We start from the raw sequence: 21,307 nt of genomic DNA on the forward strand, positions 1-21,307 counted from the left end.
TGTCCAGAAATTCTCATCTTGTTGTCTGCTGAATAAAAGAGAGGCAGGAAAGGCTCCCAGCTGCTTCACCAAGCATGGTACCAGTGCATCCGGGTGAGATGGTGGTATATATTATTTTATTAGCCTTTGTCAATATTTCAGCTGGGATGTTTCGTAAGGCTTTTCAAGGTGAAGATCACATATGGCTATAGAGGGACCCCCTTGGCTGGCTTTTTGCCTGGGACATTTGTCTACGTTGCTTGCTAAATGTGGCTTGGCAAAAGAATGGAAAGATGCTGAGAGATGTATGAATGACAGAGACAAGAAAGCTACATATAAAGGAGATGAGGATTGAGGAGCTGTATTTCAGTGCAGTTAGGATGTCCCAGAGCTGAGCACCCCTCTTGTCTCAAGATATCTTGCAAGGTGAGTTATTCAGTAACCTTCCTGGGCTACTAGCGAGCATCTTTTTGTGGTGCGTTTTTGCTCGTATTTGTATCTGTGGTTGTTGTGCCACCTCTGATTTTTTGGAGATTCACTTCTCATTCCTTAATCACCTTAAACCAGTGGGAATTTGGAGAAAGACAGGAGTTGTGAGCTCAGCTTCTCCTGCTGTCTGGGGTTGAAATGGGTCAGCCTGTAGAATCTCATTGAGGTGTCCTTTTCAAGCAGGACATCTTACCAAGTTTACATGGAAATAACAACTGTCTAGGTCTTATTTTTATTTTTTTGTTTGTTTTGTTTTATCTGCCTGCTGCCAGCAGCACATCAGAAATCAGGGATCCAGGCTGACCTCCTGGAGGAAAAGGCTTGCTACCAGGGAAGTAGATCTCAGGTCTTTATAGAAAGAAGTGTCACATTACCAGCTGATTCAACAGGTCTGACAGCCTAGAGCATAATATGCTGAGCCCCAAGTTGTAATCCAATAACTGTCTTAAGAGGAGCCTGAGTAGCCGTAGGGGAGGTCCCAGGTGACGGCAGTGTCTGCAGCCTCAAAGGAGAGTCCCTTAGGTCTTGTGCGTTCCTCTGGGTTTCAGGTGGAGAAACTCAGTTGTTGCTGTTCCACTTAAATTGAACTTTCCAGAAGGGACTCTGAGACGAATGGATCTCACAGCTTGCTCAAGTTATTAAAAAGGGTGATGATGGCTCTGACTGCAGTACCTTTAGTTCCAGCTACACAGGCACCCTAACAAGCGAAGCAAAATGCCACTGGGAAGTGAATTGATGTTCCCATCTCAACACGGGGCTGTGGAGCCAGGTGCCAAGCGGGGCCCCGCGTGCTGCAGCATGCATGGGGGCTGTGTCTCTTCTCACCTGTAAGCTCTGTCTCCTGGGTGCCTGTGCCAGCAGTGCTGGTGCTGCCGTGTGGGTATGGTGTGAATTCTTTGAGCATCCTAGGGCTTTAAAATGACATTAAATGTCTGTGTTCCATCAGCTAAAGTAAATCTTCAGTCATGCTGGACATCAGATAGAAGTGACTGATGATGCTGATCCATCCTTGGGCTGTCAGTGCTGCCTCTGCCTGCCCCAGGTGGAGCCACCAGGAAGGAAACAGGGCAGACACCTCACAGCAGGGATAATTGACAACAAGGGCAGGACAGTGCAATTAATTCCTTCATTTTCCTTTTGTCTAATTGTAAGATGTGTGATTGCCATAGGGGGACCACCTACTGTTACACCACAATTTGACAAAGCCTTTGAACTTGTTTCTCTTGAGCTTTTGTCACCCAAATGTAAAATGGAAGCCATTAAACCATGAGAGAAGTGAAAAGGTGTGGAAGACAGCTACCTGTCCTTAGAGCCAGCTCTGCAGAGGATAGAAGGAGGGCAGATTTATCTCCGGGATGAAGGGCACTTCACCACTGAGACTTGCATGAAGTCTTACACCAGAGTTGGAGTTTCGCTTTAGCATAATTGCGTGTCAAAAAATCATCGCTTTTCCCAGGACTAGCAGATATGTCATGGGTGAGGATAATTTTAGCCCTGTGCAACAGCCATCCTAGCAAGGTTCCTCATCAGAGCCATGGGGGTGGCATTGCAAGGATGGGGGAAAAAGCACCCGAGTCCTAACTTTGTCATGGTTTTCTTGTTTGAGCTTGGAGGAGTCACTTGGAAGTAGTTGTAGGACTGCAGATGACCTGCTGATGAGCAAAGCCTTTAAGTGTTTCTTTGAGCTTTTATCACACAAATATGGAACAGAAGCAATTAAGGGGTGGGAAGTAGGTGTCTGAACACCTTTAAAAGCCACGGCCTCTGCATATCAGATTTCTCTGCAGTGAAATGGCAGCGGCTGCTCTTTCTTTTCATGCAAGTATTATAACAGCTTCAGGTTTCCCCATGTCCTTTCTGGTGCTCTCTGTCAAAAATGAGCTCCTACTGGAATAAATGGGTGATATATAGAAACTATTGCAGCAATCACAGAAGAAACCACAAACTACAGACATGAAATCTTAACTCCCTCCAGTTAAACACAAACAATAGGTCCATTTTATGTCAGCTGGCATTTGTCAAGCTGTTATCACAGTTTACGCTTACCACAGTGTTCTTTTGGGAATGATTAAGACTGCATGTGTAAACTAGTGAAGTGGCCACAAGAACCAGACTCAAAATATTTGCATTGCCTACAGCCAAGGTTCACAGCACGGCAAGGTCGTTTCATCATGTTGGGCTTCTAGAGGTTGTGGTGTAGAGCTGGGAAGTAAAGACATGGCAGAGACACAAGGTGACCGGGACCCTGCACCTACGCTGAGCTGCGCGGCTGAGCTGGATTGCGTACAGCCACATCTTCCCTCCTCACTGCTGCCCAGGTTTTACTTTCTGAAAAACGATGACAAAAGGCTACTTTAATAAAGACATTTGTGGATGTGGTGTTTATAGTATAGAGCCAGGTCTTCCTACTTAACTAAATCATGACTTCATTTCACTAGCAAAGCCTGATTCTGAATTGATTTACGCTAGAGTAATTCCAGGTTAACTAAGCTGCAAACAATCCCAGTTGTAAGAATATTTTTGGATGCTGTAAGAGGAATAAAGCAAGGTGGATGGTCAGACACACCTTGCAGGCAGTCAGAGCAGTGCGAAAGCTCGCAGAGCTGACTCTGAAAGAGGAACATGAGGCTGGAAAGAACTTCTGATTGTGTATTTGCACATTTAGACAAACACCAGCCTCGCAGCAGGAGTATCATGGGTTTGTGTCAAAGCAGGAAGTTTGGCAAAAAGTGCTGATGAATATCTAATATCTTGGTACAGACTAAAAATACATTGCATTTGTCATTGTGAACATTTATTAATAGCCCATATTAAAAAAAGCTCTCTGAGTCCCCCTGTCACAGTTTCTGATTAAGGCACTGAGTGTTCAGGGTATTTGGTAGGTTTTGAACATAGCTGCCTTAAGAAAGAATTTATAGCTGATTTTAAAATGACGATGGAATTTTTCTGTAATTGTTAAAACCATTTCACTTATTCAGGTCAACAGTAAATCAGGATCAAATTCTCACTGTAACGCCACTGTCTTTTACAGTGGCTGAGGAGTACTGAGATCAAAACTGGGCACGAGTGATGAATCCAGCCCCACAGCGGCGTAGTTAGAAATACAGCCACCCTTTGTCAGTAAAACAAGGACTTTCAAAACATAAAGAGGTCTCATTCCAAGTTAGTAGTTAATAACACTCAGATTTTGGATAGCCACTGATGACGGGGGATAACAAGTGGATACGTGATTTATGTGCTGGGAAATCTATAAGGAAAAAGGCCCTTAGAATTTTCAACCTGATCACAGGACATCACTGTTGTGGGACATAAATCTAAATGACAGTGTGTGCATCTGGTTGTTAAACACTTATCTCCGTAAGAGTGGCAGTTAGGTATGGAATTGCAGGGGCTGTGCGCTTCGGCACAGAGCCAGAGGGAATCTCTTCACGTGACCCATCCAGGCTCTTGCAGTGAAGAGCCAGGACACAGATTGCCACCCTGCCTTTGAGGAGCCTGTTGTTGTATTAAAGCTGCCATCGCTTGTGTTGTTCCAGGCAGGGAATGCGTTTGAGGGTGAGCATCTCTTATCAGTAGTTCCCATGCTAGAGACTGGTTTGTCCTGTTGATTGACAGCTGTGATAATGAGGTTATTGTGAGGAGGCAGTGGGTGCACAGAAATGTTTTTATGTCTTGTGGTCTGGGATCTTGGGCTTTTTGTGTCCTGAGAGGCTCCTGTCTCTAGCTGGCTGGGCTAGAGCAAAGGGCAGAACATGAAATGACTGTAAAAGAATAAACCCTGTTGCTTTCCCATTTCTGCTTTAGGTGGCCAGTTTGCCTTAGCCCTTGTTGAGTTGTTTGCTGTAGTATCAAGACAGAGTTTTCTAAGCTTTTTTATGTACCTCTGTAGTGAAAATACCTAGGGGACAAGGCAAGTCCTTTATTCCCTCTGGTTGTTCATAGGTGCTCCGTTTCTAAGTAAATCCCCTTTGCTGCTCACTCTCTTGATGTTCACTGAACTCGGCTGACTTTGCTCTTGGTTTCCATGCAGCTGGCTCGTAACAGTGCTGTTCCCCCACGGAGCCTTGGATTTGGGTCTTGGCTGATACCAGAATAATACACTGAGAAAGGGACCTGATGACTAGGCGAGGTTGGTGTGGAGGAAGAGAGCATAATTCTCGTTGCAGGGTTTGGCAGAAACATTTTCAGCATGTCTTTCCTATTTTATTCTCCGTTCTCACCTTACTAGAGGTATGAAAAGTTGTTTTCCAAAGCACCGCTTTCATCATGCAAAAATCTTGTTTTCTTCCTCTCTTTCCACTGGTCCCATCCTTATTATGCGTCTGTGATTTGCAAACAAAACTCAAACCAGCAGCAGCTAGCAGCTCCTGTCTCTTAGGGACAAGATTAAAATCAACCAAAATGAAATGTCATGGAAAATATTGAGTTGTCATTCTCTGGGGTGCTACAGAGAAATGGTTTGCTCTGTATTCCTGCTGTGGTGCTGAGCTGATGGAAGCACCTGGCTTTGCTATATTTCAATATGAATGCAAATGGGTGATGAACAGGAACCACAAATCACAGAGGTAAAGGAATGTGCTAGGGATGGTTCAGGTTGGAATCATTTTGATGTCTATACTGAGCCATTAAGGCTGGAATGCAATTTATGATTCAGCTGATAGGACTGTCCATGTGTGACTTTTAAATGAAAATCTGTATGTTTCTTCCTGATATTGGGCTCTCTCTGCAATATCCAACCCTGCCTCTGAAATGCTTTGTAGGCGTTACCTATAGAAAGCAGAGGGGGTTTTCCATCCATATGTTAATGTTTTGGTGGCTGCTATTTTTTAGCTTTAGCCAAGAATGAAAGTTCTTTTTGTGGATAGAACTGATGGTTGGGCCCTTCCCCTGACTTTCTGTGTGATCTAAGGTCCTAAACCCCAAATTAATCCTGAACCAGGCATATACAAATTTGCAGCAGCTGCAGCTTAGACTGAGATTATTTTACTAGCATTAGTTACCGAAACGCGCTTAACCTGACAAGCCAGCTCTTCTGCTCATCAGCTTTGCAGTGTCTCTCAGACAGAAGGAACTGAAAACATCTGGTTCCTTGTTTGGTGAAGTGAAGAGCCAGGAAGCTGCTGAAAAGTGGAGGATAAGGAATGCAGCTGAGTGCCACAGCACCACTGAACTACAAAGCGATGGGAAAGAGACCGGTTCATGTCCCTCTTGTATCCGTGCTGACCTAGGGACTGCAAGGGCTGGGATGCTGGGGTCTGTCACAGGTGGAAGATTGGAGCTCGGTTGGCGAGGCACAGCAGTGCTCAGCGCTGGAGCTGCAAGAAGTTAGAGATCACCATAAGACAGCAGATTCCTTGAGCCGCTGAGGCAGGCAGATCCGCACCAACTTAATCTAGTGAAAATGGTCAAACACAGCAAACAGTTCAGTTCCTGCACTTCGTACCTTCTTGTCCCTCTGTTAAAGAATTCCTTTCTTAGCTATAGTGGAGAAATCATAGCTATTAGTGCCAGGGGACTGAGACAAGGCCACCTTGTTCCTGGTGACAGCCAGCTCATGGCATTGGTGGCATTTGGCTAGATGGCCATCTGTGTTCAAGGAGCTCCACTCACTGGATACATGCCACATGTGTATGGCACTGGAGTGGTGAGACAGAGAAGGTTAATGGCCTCAGCTGCCCTTTTCCAAACAAACAAAACTACAATGTGCAGTAAAATTTAATTGATCTAAATCATATACACTCTGGGGACCTGGGATGTATCAGGAGTCCCAACTAAAAGACATTGGCTGTGACACAGTTTGGTGTCTTTCAGGGATGACAAATGAAAAGGGCTTTCTTGTAGCTTCCATATCCCTCTTCTCCCTGAGTTTCATTGTCTTTCCTAACTGTACATCTGCCTCGTTCATCTGCTAAACACGAGGGCTGGAGGCAGGAGCTTGTACTAGGCAGACCTGCATACAGAGCCAGGAGGGTACTTCTGTGCCTTCTGTGAAAGAGACTGTGAAGTGCAGCAGAAAATAATGTCTATATGACATTAAAAAAAAAAAAATCAACATTTTAATCAGAGAAGTTTTCTTTTGAGACAGAAAAGTGTCCAGTTAGGACAGAGGAGGGAGGATCAAATATCCTGCAAGCAATCATCATATGTTGCATGGTCATGTTATCGGTCTAAACACTGTCCTGGATTTGCAAATCTCCGTAAGCACAGATGTGCTTTGGGCACAGTGGCTTCATTGTCCCAAGAGAAATCGAAGGGAGGTCTTGAGTGATGTCTTGTTATATAGATGTTGCTGCTAAAAGCAAATTCTCCCAGCAAGTAAGTGCAGATTGTTTCTGTTATTGATTGTCTCAGTCTCTGCTTCACCGAGACCACATGGCCCACTTTGTTTTTGTAGCTGCCTTTTATTAAAACTGACAAAGAGGTATCAGTGTTTGAAGAGATGAGTCTTGAGAGTCCCCTGGGCAGCGTTTTCATGCTGTAAAGTGATACTGGCACATTTGATCCACAGATGCTTTTAACACACTAATAAAACAAAAACCTTCCTTCCCAGGGTGGTCTTCTGCGCTACAAAGCTTTCTGGCTTTGTCCATGCTTAATGGCCCAGACCCCAAGAAATGGAGAGAACCTGCAATTTGTCCTACCTTAAAGCGCGCTCTCGGGATTTGATCCTGTGTTGTAAACAGTAGAGAAAAATTCCTATGTGTAGAGTTTTTCAAGTTATATTTTGCTGCTTCACTGAAGGCTAATAATGTGGTTTGTATTCTCATGGTTATCTGTATCGGTTTTCGTCATTCTTGAGACTGGCAGTTGGAAAGCTTTCATCCTTGTTTCTGGTGACCAGCATTTACAGTTCCTACTCCTCTCGATCAGGTTCTTGTTATACCTGATTTCATAAGGAGGCAGTCGGAGCTGTACTTTAACACACAAACCAGAAGATTTTTGTTTTGGCATTGTATTTGAAGATATCTAAAACATTTAGATCTGAGACATTTCATATTAGGACTCATCATAGTGGAAATGTTTGACCTCAATCTGTCTGTGCAACAGCTCCTGATCTGTAAATGGGAATACCATCTTCTCTCATTTTGAAGAGGCTTTATGAAGATGAATTAATCTTTGCAAAGCACTCAGATGTCAGAGTGATGAACACCACAGAAAAGCTTGAGGGGAAAGAAATAGTCCTGTCTACAGAGCCGTAGAGTCAGCCGTAAATAAGACATGAAGCTACGCTTTGATCAAGGAGACTAAATCAGATACTGAATAGTTGCTGATAAACCGAGCACCAGCCAGCCTGTGTCCTAAGCAAAACCACTGGGAAATAGCGTGCAATTGTGTGATTAAAGAGATATGTTAGTGCAAACAAGCAACAGAACCAAAGTGACGTTGCACCCATGAGCTCGGTACAGGCTTTTCATTGCTTTAGGATGCTCTGGTAACCTTGCTGTTAGCCGTGTACCACGTGAGAAATATTTGTGTCTTTTTGGTGCAACACGGAGCTGCTTGGCTCCACCTTGGTTTAAGCTGAGGTGGTTGAGGGTTGCTCGCGCTTTCCTTGCTGTCTTCTGTGCTATTGTGTGAAGTCGATATGTCCGTGCCCTCGGTCCTCACAGCCCTCTCAGCCCATTTCTAAAGGACAGGCTACGTATTTTTCACTTCAATTTACTCATGTAACCTGTTGTTTTATTTTAAAATTTTATTATCTGGTATTTTGATGAAGACTAAGCAGAATAGATTTCGTGCCTGGCATATTTTTGTACTGCTTTTGACGAAGGTGCTTTAATCATGAGTCCACAGGTGCTATTATGAGACACAGCTTGATATGATAAACCTAATGATAGTTACAGTGATGAGCAAAAATTAAACTCCTTTTCAGAGGTGGGTGTATATCCTGTTCTATTATCTACCCTCTCGTGACTTTCTGTCCCTCAGGCTTTTGGAGAGGAACACAGCAAATCTCTTCAAATACAGCTTCAGTAAGCAACCAAAATGTAACCTACTGATGGCAAAGAGGTTGCAAGTAGCTCATCTCTCCAGAGGGCGATGGGTAAATCCCTTGCAATGTCTTTCTACTGTAATTGCACACAGTAGAATTAGGTCCAACTCCATTATAGGCCCAAGGAGGTGATGCTGATGGGCCCTTGGCCAGCCCCATCCTACCTTCAGTGCTCTTTCCTGTGCAGTCACCTTCTGTTGCGAGCCCTTCCTTGCCCTGTGCTGTTTGATCTGCCAGGCTGCCTGCTGTATTCCTGAGGACAGCATGCAAACAAGCACTCTGCTCTTATTAATGTTAGTGGGGATCACAGGGAAAGCAGACCTCCTTGGTCTACTCCATGGTGTAGACTCTGAAGAGTTGCTTCCTTACTTGCTAAAATAAGACTCTCTGCAGACACTGGGAGTCTTGTTTTTTGGGGTGGGAGCAGGGGTTGAGCGGAACGTGCTCCATCCAGAGCAGTTTGGAGCTGACCTCGCTTCATCTACGGCTGCGGGGATGAAGAGGGCAGGGAAGAACCTGCAGGAAGCTCTGAAAAGCCTCTGAGTGCTGTAAATGCAACCTGCTGCTGCCCCTACTCTGTCTTCACCTCAGCAGGTCCACACCTTTCCTGTGTTCATCCTATCTTAGCCTGCCTCCAGCTTCCCTTTCAAAGAAGTCATGGGAACAAATTGTAGTTGCAGGAGAGTCCCTCTGTCGCCTTTTCCCTACCTCAAAGTCTGTCTTTGCCTTTTCTGATTGTAAGATCTTTGGGGCAGAAACTATGTGCTCCCTGTGTTTCTGCAGAAGCTTAATTAGCGATTATTCTTGGTTTGTTCTGTCATAATAAGAGGGACTCATAATAATGCCGCAGTAATTCACACTAGTCTTCTTGCATTTGCTTCAAAGGAGGCACTCCAAAATAAGATGAGAGTAGATGAGATGAAGATCAGACCAGCTGTAATTACTTGTCTGCGATATCTCATTTTCAAACAGAGTGGTTACGTGCAGTAGTAACTTGGCCAGCCATTATTGTAAGAGACAAACACTCACAAAAGGCATTTTTTGCGTAAGTATCTGTGCAAAATAGCCACCAATGTTCATCAGAGAGAGCATGATGAAAGGCCCTTGAAGCATGATTGGAGTTGCCAGTTTTCATGAGATAATTAAGATGTGGATTTGGTATATACATTCTGGTGATCTCATTATCTTCATTATTAATTAGACTCTGTTCTTCGCATTTCAGCTCCAGTTTCTTGTCATTAGGGTGACTAGCCTGTGAGCGATGTGTTAGTGAGCTTCAGAGGAAGGATTCTGCCTCTGGAACAGCAGAGGAGGTGCCAGCCTTTGTTCGGAATTGCTTCAGAAGAAATTGCAGTGCTTTGTATGAGATCAGCAGGTTGCCCTGCCATAAAGCCTTTCAACAACGTACCCTGCCTGATGTTTCCTGGCTGGGACCCCCTCGTTTCGGCAGGCACTCTGGCTGCTAATGGAAGTCAACAGTGCTTGTGAGTTAGGCACTCAGCTATGTATTTAGCAATCTTTTTCTAAGCACCCAAAAATTAGTATTTTGCCCAAGTTTCCTCTGGCACCTTTTTCAGTCTCCTTAGCGTTATTAATCTGTGGGATCTGGGAGAACCAAGCATCCTTTTGCTAGTGTAGCCATCGCTTTTCTTTCCTGTAGTAATAAAAGTCTAGTCTTCATTAACAGCGAGGTAGTTGTCACTGCCCTATCCTCAACCCTGGGCAGGAGTCAGGAGTACCTGTACTTTGCAAATATCACTTTGTACAAGGAGGCATATGGCAGATAGGATTTAGGAAAAAACAAGGTGAATTAAGATGGAAAATGAATGTGAGGGAATGCCCTGCCTTTTCCAGGGGCTGGCTATTAGAGTACTGGAGGAGCACGTCTGCCACTGTACGGCTTTCCTTCGGAAAGGAGGAAATCTCTATTGATGAGGTCAGAAAACACTGTGCTCGTGAGAGTCTCCATGCACAGATCCTATTCATGCAAACTAAGCTTGAAGCCTGCAGCATATTTCAGTGTCCACGCTCATGTGAGCTATTGCCAACCTGCACAGATTCCTCAGCTGCTTGAAATCCTGAGAAGAGAACAGACCTCCAGTCTCAGACAGGGGAAACATATCATGCAAGATCTCTTTCTGTGGCACTGTCTCATTTGAGTGGCAGCTGCCAGTCTTACCAAGTGGAAGCTGCTATCCCGGGCATTCCATGCAACCCTTCCTTCTCCTCCTTGCTGCCCTTGGGCATGAAGCAGCCAAAGGTCTGTGTCCTATACAGTTCTGTTCCCTATACAGTTCTCATTCCTCCAAGGAAAGGCAGTGATGGCCACTTGTGCTCCATAGAATCATAGAATCACTGGGTTGGAAAGGACCCACCGGATCATCGAGTCCAACCATTCCCTCAGCCATGACGGTGTGCTCTGCTTTTCCCTTTGCAGGAAACAAATCGCACATCATATTAAACAGAAAAATACTATTTTTTATATGCCCCATGCCTGGAGGGGTTCCAGGCCAGGTTGGATGGGGCTTTGAGCAACCTGATCCAGTGGGTGGTGTCCCTGCCCATGGCAGCGGGAGTGGAACTGGATGATCTTTAAGGTCGCTTCCAACCGAAACCATTCTGTAATTCTACTACAAAACACGTAAAAAATAAGGTTTTGTCTCAGTGGAGATCAAAACTAGCCTGTAACAACCTCTCCTTCATCAGTCAGCTTGAATGAAGTGAGAAAGAGACCTGTATTGTAGCTGTGGTTACTACATAGTAAAGTTCTATACAGTCATTCCTTAATAAGAGGTGATTGTTGAAAACCTGTACATTTTCTGGCACCTTTCCTGAAGAATGCTTCTGTCACTGAGACATTTATTCCTTCTCAACTACTACTGTGTCATGAGTGGCAAAGCCCTGCGTAGCGTGCTGAGTAAGAGGCTCAGCAGGCGTACTGAGCAGTTGTACTGATGTTCGTCACATCTCTATTGCAATATTAGTTTTAACCGTTGCTGCTTTATCTGTTAATTTTTTTTTACCATTTGCTCATCACAAGTTAATGAAAATATAGCAATGTTGGCTAATCATCGTGTATCGGAAACTTTCATGCTGGGCTGTAATACTTCCCATTTGCAGCAATGCAAACACTTCTTATTGCATCTTTCAGGAAGCCGTTTAAAAATGTACTGTGCAAATCATTATTGTGTTTATGATTGTTATTTATTCTGCAGTGAACCCTTGACACACAAAACTGACTCATTTTGACTCTTTCAAAATGAATACTGAAAGGAAAAGCAGATTTTGGAAGTGTCCTATTTAATATGCAGCGAAGGTGTCTGTCCCCAGATCTGCCACATAGAAATAAATTGCTTTCCCGTTAATTTAGATTAATGAATAGATGGAGGTCTGGGAGGTGATTATCAGCTCCTGCTCAGCTTCCTGGGAGAGCTCCCAACAGGAAGGCTCCGGAGCCCTGTGGCCACTGCAGGGAGCCCGGGGTCTGCTGGGTCCTGCGTGGGTGCAGGGACCTGCCGTGCCCTGCTGAGCTGGAGGGACCTCGCAGACGCAGGGGGACAGCAGTGTGCCTTGGCTAAAGGTGCTCTTCACTTTCAGCTGTTGCTGTGACACTTCATTACGCGAAGCCTCAGGCATCCCCCCCCCTCTTCCAATGCTTCTCTGCTCAGCAGACAGGGAATTCTTTTCATTTTCTTTCGATGAAACGGGGACAGGGTCAAGTTCAGTGAATCGTTTAAGCTTTGCGTGTAAGAATTGAAGCTAATTAATTTCTTTTTCTCTTCTTTTGTTTTATGAACAACATTTTACACTTAGAAGTTGCTGGCTGAGCGGAAAATGAAGGCAGGTTCAGGCAAAACCTGGGACTTGTGACATAAAGCTGGTGGATGCGTACGAGTGAAGTGTGAGCCGGTGATCTTGTCACTGCCCGCTTTGGTCTGTTTTCTTATAATTTCCTTTTCCTCTGGTCGTAGAATCATAAACTCATAGAATAGTTTGGGTTGGAAGGCACCTCAAAGACCATCCAGTTCAAACCCCCTGCCATGGGCAGGGACACCTCCCACTGGCTCAGGCTGCCCAAGGCCCATCCAACCTGGCCTGGAACACCTCCAGGGATGGGGCAGCCACAACCTCCCTGGGCAACCTGGGCCAGGGCCTCACCACCCTCATGGTGAAAGTGGTGAGAGTGGTAGTCCTCTGAGTAACTCCTGGGTCTCTCTCCTCTCTGGAAAAACTCTGTTTTTGGACACAGTAAAGTCCAGAAGATTTGAAGACAGAAATATCAAGTACTTATATGATCTTTTTAAGTCAGCATCTCAGTACCTCTGTATGTGAGCGCTGCTACTAAAGTATGCCATGAACAGCTTTGCGTAACTCTCTTGAAATACCCAAAGTTAACTTTCAAAACAGGTTTTGGAATATGGCCTGGTCCAACTGCAGTGTAACAACTGGGGATTCTTTCTGTTTCCAAGTCTTTCAGCATCATTACAGTTGGGATGGAGGTTCCTACCTGTCTGCTGAATGTTTGGTGTTGCCTTACATGTGTAAAACTCCAGTGAGAACTGTGACAGTCGGTAAGGGCAGAGTTTGGCTTCTGGGCAGGAGTTTGAATGCCACCTCTTGAGTCCTCCACTGCAAAGCCACAGAAACATTTTTATTTCATTAATTTTTTCTTCATTAGCACAGACAGCCCAGTGAACGCAATTCTTATGAGGCATTGTGAAAAAAAGGAAGTTACACAACTTTTAAGAAGTGAAGTGAATTTGAAATAAAGTCAGTGTGAGTGTTCTCAGCCTTTTTGTTTTGCTTTTCTTTATCTTGTAACTAAATGGATTAAAATGAAGGACAAACCAGATATGACTTCCTAACAGGATCTGGTTTGGTTTGTAGCACCCAGAGGATCATTTAGACTGGCACAGGGAGGCAATGCATGCAGTATACTGAGGCTTACGATGAAGAGATCCCAAAGATCTAGTCAGTGCTCAAAGGAATGCAGAGACTTCAACAGTCTTCCAGAAAATGATCTGTGGAATCACATTGAACATTGTCAGCGTTAAATGCAGCCATGTGTCAGATCAGAAGGCAACAATTGTGAAGGTGATAGTCGTTGATTTTAGTAATTTCTTAGAAACTCTTCAGTTCGTCTTTATGCTGATTATAGATTCATGGAATGGGTTGGAGGGGACCTTAAGACCCATCCAATTCCATCCCCTTGCCATGGGCAGGGACACCTCCCACTGGATCTGGTGGCTCAGAGTTCCATCCAACCTGGCCTTGAACCCTTCCAGGGATGGGGCAGCCACAACTTCTCTGGACAACCTGGGCCAGTGCCTCCCCACCCTCACAGGATAAATTTTCTTCTTAAAATCTCAATCTCAATCTCATCTCAATCTCCCCTCTTTCAGCTTAAAACCATTCCCTCTCTTCCTATCCCTGCACTCCCCGATAAAGAATCACTGCCCAGCTTTCCTGTAGCCCCTTTTATTTGTTAAATAAAAGGAGTTACAGGCACAGTCTTGGGATTTTTTTTATGTCAGACCTCATATGTATATATATATTTTTTGAGTTACTGGAGGGTTAAGACACGTTTAATTTCTCAGCAACCCTCTTTTACTAAGAGTACTGATATTATTGACCAAAAGTGATGAATTACAAGCAAACCCACCCACAGGATCACCCCAACACCCTGTCACCCATTGGAAAAAAAAGAAGAATTATCCGCAGGAGGAGCCAACAAACCCCATCCTCAGCCCTTCAGCCCCCACCTCCATCCCTTCGCCTTAGAAAGATTGAGGCGGAGCTGCCGCACTCACCCGCCCCCAATTGCGGGCGGGGATTGAACGCACCGAACTCCCAACGCTTAGAAATCGAGAGGAGGAGGTGGGAGACGGCGGTTTTGGGTGAGAAAGAAGTTTTTTTGGTGGTGTGGGGGATTTCCACGCCGCAGCCCCGGCGAGGGGTCCCGCTCTGCCCCCATTCGGGGCAGAGCGGGACCCCTCGCCGGGGCTGCGGCGTGGGAAAATGGGAATTTTGCAGCGTTTACATCTAAATTCCTTTGGAATTGAGGGCTTGGTGTGTGCAGCTGGTAGAAGAGCATCTCTTTAAACGTTCTGCTGCAGCAGCTGCGTTTTTCTCCTTTAAAAAATCCAGGAAATAAGGCAGGTACAAGGAACCCAGGGTGGTTTTCGGTTTCGTGTTTGTTTAGGGAGGGTTTCTCTTTTGCGCTCGAGAGAGATCGACGTGGAAAGGTTGGACTGGATGGAGAAGGGAATGCTGGAATATGAGGGGAATGACAACCTGTGTGAGGTACGGCGGGGTGGGAAAATAGGGGTGTTTTCCAGCCAGGCTCTGCACCGCTCAGGTCTTGTTGCCTGGAGATGCCCAACTCTCTGGGCTTTAAATGGTTAAAAGAGGGGGGGAAAGAATGCTTTTTAAGACTTGAATGCAAGCAAAGGGCTTGTAATTTGTGTTTGGATTGCCCTTGCTTCTTGTTGAACGTTTTTAATACCCAACTGTGGTTCTGAATGCTTTTGCTTGGCTCTGGGATGTCGGTGACATAGTCAGGAAAAAATGGTTTGTGGTTAGTGTGTGGCCGTCACGACAATCTGTTCCGTCACTGCTGATCATTGTAGTCTGTTCCGTCACTGCTGATCTTGTGTGCCACCCTCATATGGGACCTGTATTGTCCTCTTGTGGTGAGTGAAGTCCTGCCTCTGCTGAGCATCAACGAGTAGAGTTGGGCCTGTGCTGGATGAGCTCACAAGAAAAGATCTTCCTCTGAAGCTTTCAGTGATGGGACTGTAGGAGATGTTCAGAAGTCTGGAGTTGTTTGTCTCAGAAATAGAGATGTGTGTGATGAAATAGAAAAGCAGTTGTGCTTTTTTCTTATGCAGAGGTTCCCCAGGCAGGCAAACACTATCCTGCTCTGTGCTGTGGGAGGGCTGGTGTTTGGGTGGCAGTTTAAGGCTGCTGCTTTGATAGTAGCAATAACTTTCAGTCCTTCCAACAGATTCATAAGAGAGACTTCATGTTATTTGTCTGATTTGATGACTTATGTTAAGAATAAGATGAGAGAACGCTTCTGAAATAGGTTCAGAATAGGCGCCCTGAACTTGGACTTCACAGTACCTGCATTCAGGCTCTTGCACCAGTATAATTAGTGATTTTTTTGGTCCCTTTTAGTATGCTATCATAGCTGCTCCTGTTAAAAATCATCTTAGTGGTCATATGGTGTGCTGCATGGGAGGGTTACACCCTAGGGATGGGGCTGGATTGCCCTTCCCTAATTGTTTCCAGGTTCTCAGTAAGAAATGAAGTGTGAACTTGTTGGCAGCGCAGGTGATTTTCAGCCTGTGGTCCTTCTAATTTCTGCAGAGGGGGGAATAGCACCGTGTCACCACCAGAAACACCAAATAGCGTGGAATATGATTCACACAACCTGGTACAGGAGATTGTGGAATTTCTAGTGGCTGTTTGGCAGCATCTACCCAAATTGAGAGGAGCTTGAGCTGTTCCCATTGCTAGATGCAGTAGCCTTCAAGACATTTTAAAACCTCTTTTATTAGGCTTCTTTTAACTTTACTATTTGAAGGATTGCTGCTAAGAGCAGCAAATATCCCAGGAGCCACCTGATGTACAGATGTTGTTTAGCTGTGGTTGCCCTGTCAGGGCTCTTACTGCCACGGTGGTTTGGGGATCTTAGCCATGTGCAGAGGCTGCAAAACAAAACACATTCCGTGCCAAAATAACAAGGAAAATGGAATAGCTTTGCTTCAGTTATTGATTAACCAGTCCTGCTACACGTGTTGAGCCCACTTTGGTTTTAACCCTTTCAGTCTTTTGAATGCAGTGTTCTAGTGGCACAGTTCAAATGGTTATAAAGCTAATAATGGGTTGCTGCTGAATTAACCATTATGCAAACACTGATATTCTCGAACACTTACCGTGTTTGGGTAGCCAAGCCCTTAAATTCTGAATTGCAGCGTAATGATACGATTGCTTTTGTTCTTTCTATACTCGTTTAGGTTGATCGCTGCACTGAGCATAAGACAGGCTCTGTAAGTGCTTCCTGACAACATGAAACGGTGCTTTGGGCACTGTGTTGCAGCTGATACTGCTGGTTACTAGGAGCGATCTCTGGATATGGCTCTGCCTTGAATCTCGTTTTCAGTGTGCAGACTAATGTTGTTATAAATGATTTCTACTCTTTATCCATTTTGTCTGTGCAGATTTGAGGGTGGAAACATCTAACAGTTGGACTGGATGGTCTTAAAGGTCTTTTCCAACAGATTCTGTGATTCTATGATCTCCTGCCTACGCATAACTGTAAACTCTAAAATAAGCCATGGTTTGAATTTTACCATATAAGTGAAAAAACACAGTTGTTGACTGTGCCAGAGTTTATGATCACTGGGTTCTTAATTAGTGTTTGTCATGCGTTGAGCACTCTGATGTGCTTGGCAAAGTTCAAGAAATAATAAAGCAAAGCCCTTCTGCAATTAAGTATGTTCACTCTGTGGCAAGAAAATAAAAGAGCAGGTACATGAGATCCTTTCTTTAAAGATAAATGTCTTTCATAAATAGATGAGAAGGCTGAAAATCTTTCAAAATCAGGGCTTGCAAACTTTGCTGGATAAAGGCTGCAATTCCAGTTATTCCTGCAGCAGAGACGCCTTAGCCTGTGGTTTGCCCAGCCACCACCAGCTGAAGAGCAGCCAAGGTCCTGGAGCTCCTTCCTCCACCTAATGAAGAGCTCTTCAAAGCTACTTCAGTATTTCTTAAACATGAAGTAAATTAGCTTTTAGGCTTGTCTGCATTGCGCCTGATCAATGAGCTCTGGGAAGCGTTTCCGTATAAACTAGAGCAAAGCCACATCCTTAATGCTTTCCCTCTGCTTGCCAACGTAAACTACTCATCCTCGAGCATGGCTGGATTTCTTATTGTGCTGGGGAAACTCGAGATGTTTCTCTACCTCTTGGGGTCTGAAATTGCTCCCATTCCCCAGTTATTCCTCTGCTCTGGAGACCAAAGTGTAATCGAACCCGGGTGGCAAAAATTTTATTTTCTTTGGGTTTTTTTCTTTAAATGCCTTTATTTCCCTGTGTTTGCTGGATGGCAGACTTGCAGTAGTATGGAAAAGAAATGCAATTATTATCGTTCCTAAATTCTTGGGGGGAAGGGAGTTTGACAAGGGCTTCTGTAAATAATTAGCTGAGACCCGGGCAGAACTGTTCCTGCCTGGGACAGCTTCTCCCTGTTCTCCGCACTGTTTGTGCCTTGTGGTATTCATGAGAGTATAGCGTACCCTCCTCCTCGCCTGGCATGGGCTGGAGCAGCGCTGGGTTTGCTGCAGGAGCTCCTCACCCATGTGCCAACAGCACCCACGGGCAAGTATGATGCAAGATTTTTGCTATTTACTGAGTAACTGGGTGACCTTGAGGCTTGTCAAGGAAAACGAGTGAGTGTGTGAGCTCAGCTGCCTCCTGTGCAGCAAACACCAGTTGCAAAGAACATCTTGTAGCTTATGGCTTGGTTACTTAAGGAACTGAACTGACAGGTAAATGCTGGAGCGTGCCTTGGACTTCAAATAAAGACAGTTCTTTGCAAGCAGTCTCCAGCGCTCCTTGACGTGGTATAGTGGTTCACTTGTAGTATCGCTTCAAAATAAGGTAATCTGAGCTCTCCTCTGACCATTGGTCTTGAGGCTGGTCTGTACTGGGGTGTCTGGAGTGCCTTTAACTGTGAACGGTAGCTCTGCGTTTCCTGTGGATGAGGAACGTTGTGACATCTGTCCATGCCAACATCGTGGTGAATGCTACTGCCCGCGATGCACTAGTGCTGCGGTCCTGGGCGCCGGTGCCCAGAGGATGGGGTTAACAGGCACAGACCTGAGTGCCAGTCCCAGAAAACTACCCCTGGTTAGAGAATGACATTTTCTGTCCTGTTACTGCTGTTCTGACTTTAAAAATAGAAAGAGATTGTCTCATCTCAAGGCAAAGGCTTCTCCAGAGGGTTAATTATGTCGCATTTATCTGCTGTGCAGATCTTTTTAGGCAGATATTATGAATAGGTTTTTTTTTTTCAGTTGTATACCAGTTTTTTTAAACCAAGGGCTGGAAGCTTGCACAGTCAAAAGCATTTCACACTAGAAATGCTACCAGGCCTTTTCAGATAATACGGTCTCATTCCTACTCTTGCTGGAATGGACACCTTTAGAGTTACTGAGTGGCATCCTCATGGTATACCAGCGTGGTGCCACTTTACACCTCTTTCTTTGGAGTATGTTAAAGAGAATGGAAACTGTCTTGCAGCTCAGAGCTAAAAGTGCCCAGTGTTGGAACAAGGTGCCAAACAATCTGGTGAGTTTTATTCATCCATGCCAAAGGTGAAGGGAGTGTTCTCTTGTTCCTAACACTGTGGACTAGGATGTTTCCTTCTTCTGCAAAAGGATGCTCCCTGCTTTGAGCCTGCGGTGATGGCTGATGATGCCATAGCCCAGGAGTGGGAAGCAGCTCAGGCAGTGATGGGGCACAACTTCAAAGTAATGGGAAAGTGCCTTTTTTTTTTCCTTACTTTCTTTGGAGGATCAAATTAGCAGTCTGCTAAAGTCTTTTAATGTTCAAACTTTCAGAGCATAAGCAATGACCTGTGAAAGGGAGTGCTTTCTAGACCCTGTGCATGATGAGGTCTGGCATGTCTATTATGGCCAATTAAAGTGACAGGTAGCAGAATGTAAACACTCCTGACTCCTGCCGTTCCCTGGCTGGCTCCAGGCTGCGTGCTGCCTTTCTCCTCTGCCTTGGAAAAGGCACGTCAGTTTGAACTTCCTAGCCGGAGCACAAAGCAGCCTTTGAAAACCTCAGTGCCCTCTGCTTGTGTGTCGTTCAGTGTGAACAGCCCAGAAGCTGAAGCTCGGTCGTTCAGTCAAAACCTGTTGTCTTTGAATTGCTCGATTGTCTGAGATACAGATGTTGGCTTGTGAAGGAAGTGGAGGCTGGCAGCGCGCTGCAGCACAGGCACAGCTTGCCCTCTGCCCGGGGACTCCTCACCAGCTTTCCAGGATGCTGTCCAGCACTCGCTCTCAGGTTTGGATCATGGGATTAAACTTGCCCCTAGAAGTCCCTTCCACTATCCACAGCAGCAGTGTGTCAAGCTTTGCCTTAAACTGAGCTTCCAATATATTGGATTTGAGTGAGTAAACAGAGGAAGCTATTGCAGCGGGCAAATTAACTTGTGGCCCTAGAATAGCTTTTTATTTGATCAGCTTGGTAAAATAACCACGCTGTGCACGCTGATCTGGAACTCGGGGAGATTTTAAACTCCCAGCTATGTGGAGAGACTTGGTGTTCTTCCATGATGCAGCAGAAGATGGAAGCGGTTTTGATGACTTCTTGCCTCCCCCCTCAGCCCACCCTGCGCACCACAGCCCCTGCTCTGCTCTGTGCTCGGCGGCAGCTGCGTGGGTGAGAGCCGGCAGGCGCTTCCTCAGCTTCCTCGTTGGAGGCAGTTGCAGAACTGTAGTTTCATTTAGTGCTTCTGCATTTTCCTCTTACGTAGTTTCTCCTGTTTCCAGTCACATCGAAGGGTAGATCAGCATGTCTCCTCCTTTGCCTGGCAACTGAAAAGGAACGGAAACATGTTGGGGAGAATCTGTGCTTTCAAAATGTTCGTATCCCAGTTGGTGTAAATATGCAAACATTTGTAGAGTAGAAGTGTGTTTCTAAAACACATCGGTGAGAAATGTTTCACACCCTTCTGCGTTTCCCAGTAATTAGGAGAATACTTGCCTTGCAATGCAGTGGCTGCTTAAATAAAGATGAGAGAGCCCGGAATTTGTCTGTGGTTGAGGTGCAACCCTAAGCCATGTTTCATCTGAGACCTCCAAGCCTGGCACACCTCCACGTGGCACCTCTTCCCTTCCAGTTGTGGTGAGGTGACTTTTCCTTTTTCACTTTTGCTGGGAAGAAGCTGGAAGGGGAGGGTGCAGGACCTCAGGCTTCCATCAGTCCCACAGCTGGCAGATCCGGCTTGTTGGAAGGGTGCGAGTTGGGGGCAGGATCCTGGTGAGGGAAGCGCCTTGGCTGGCATACATGTGGCATTTCTCATTTCTGGTCTTGTGCGGTGGTTCCAGCTCTTGCTAATCAGATTGCCCAGTGCTACAGGACTCGGATCCTCTTTTCTTCTGTGTCTTCTCTGGAATACTGTTGGAATACTTGCTGTCTAAATGTCAGTGGTGCTGTTAGGTGAATTCTGACTAGGCTTGCTCTTCAGCGTGAATGTAGGCACATTGTGTAACCCATCTGTCAGCCAAGTTATGAGCTTTCAGCTGCTTCACGTGCATATTTTAGGGATTGATTTCAACCTGGGAAAGACCAGCCAGGTTACTGCAGCGCGAGGCAGAGCTGTATTCCCGTACCTAACACTGATGCCTCTTTCCTGCCCCACAAAGATCAGAAGGAATCCATGGGAATTGCTGTCTTCTGCTTCTGTTTGGGGTGGCTGTGTGAAGGCAGCCTGTGCTTACTCCTCTGGCTCCAGTGCAGCCACACAATTGCCTCTTTCGAGGAAGGGAATTCATTAGTTTCTGTGGAGTGGCCTTGGATCTTTGGGGAGCAGGTGCTTCTATAGAGCAAACTGTTCCTGAATATTCAGCAGTTGCTATACAAGTGTCTGGCCCACTGCCTGTGAAGCACTTGGAGTTATCTTGAGCATCCGATTAGATAAAGTGCAAAGCACTTACAGCTTCAAAGCTGCCCGCAGTTATGTTGTGTTGGTATTTTAACGTGCTGGATTTTTTTTTAAAGTGAATCTTCCAAGCAGCAACTTCATCTCTTTTGACTGAGCTGACAA

The 21,307-nt window shown here is 45.4% G+C and overlaps 1 protein-coding gene across 6 annotated transcripts in view; it reads left to right on the forward strand.

Moving 5' to 3' along the window:
• Window positions 1-21,307, forward strand: part of RAB11FIP4 (RAB11 family interacting protein 4) — a 117,461-nt gene that overhangs the window by 71,374 nt on the left and 24,780 nt on the right. The window contains exon 1 of one of the 6 annotated variants that reach the window (XM_054083309.1): window positions 14,273-14,358. The exons of 4 other annotated variants lie outside the window; for them this stretch is intronic. The gene's annotated coding sequence lies outside the window, so the exon portion shown is untranslated. Of the gene's footprint in view, window positions 1-14,272; window positions 14,359-14,503; window positions 14,617-21,307 lie in introns of those variants that run through there. One more of the 6 variants, XM_054083310.1, reaches the window with a different exon arrangement.

The sequence above is a fragment of the Cuculus canorus genome, chromosome 18 (assembly GCF_017976375.1).
Source record: "Cuculus canorus isolate bCucCan1 chromosome 18, bCucCan1.pri, whole genome shotgun sequence".
NCBI lineage: Eukaryota > Metazoa > Chordata > Aves > Cuculiformes > Cuculidae > Cuculus > Cuculus canorus.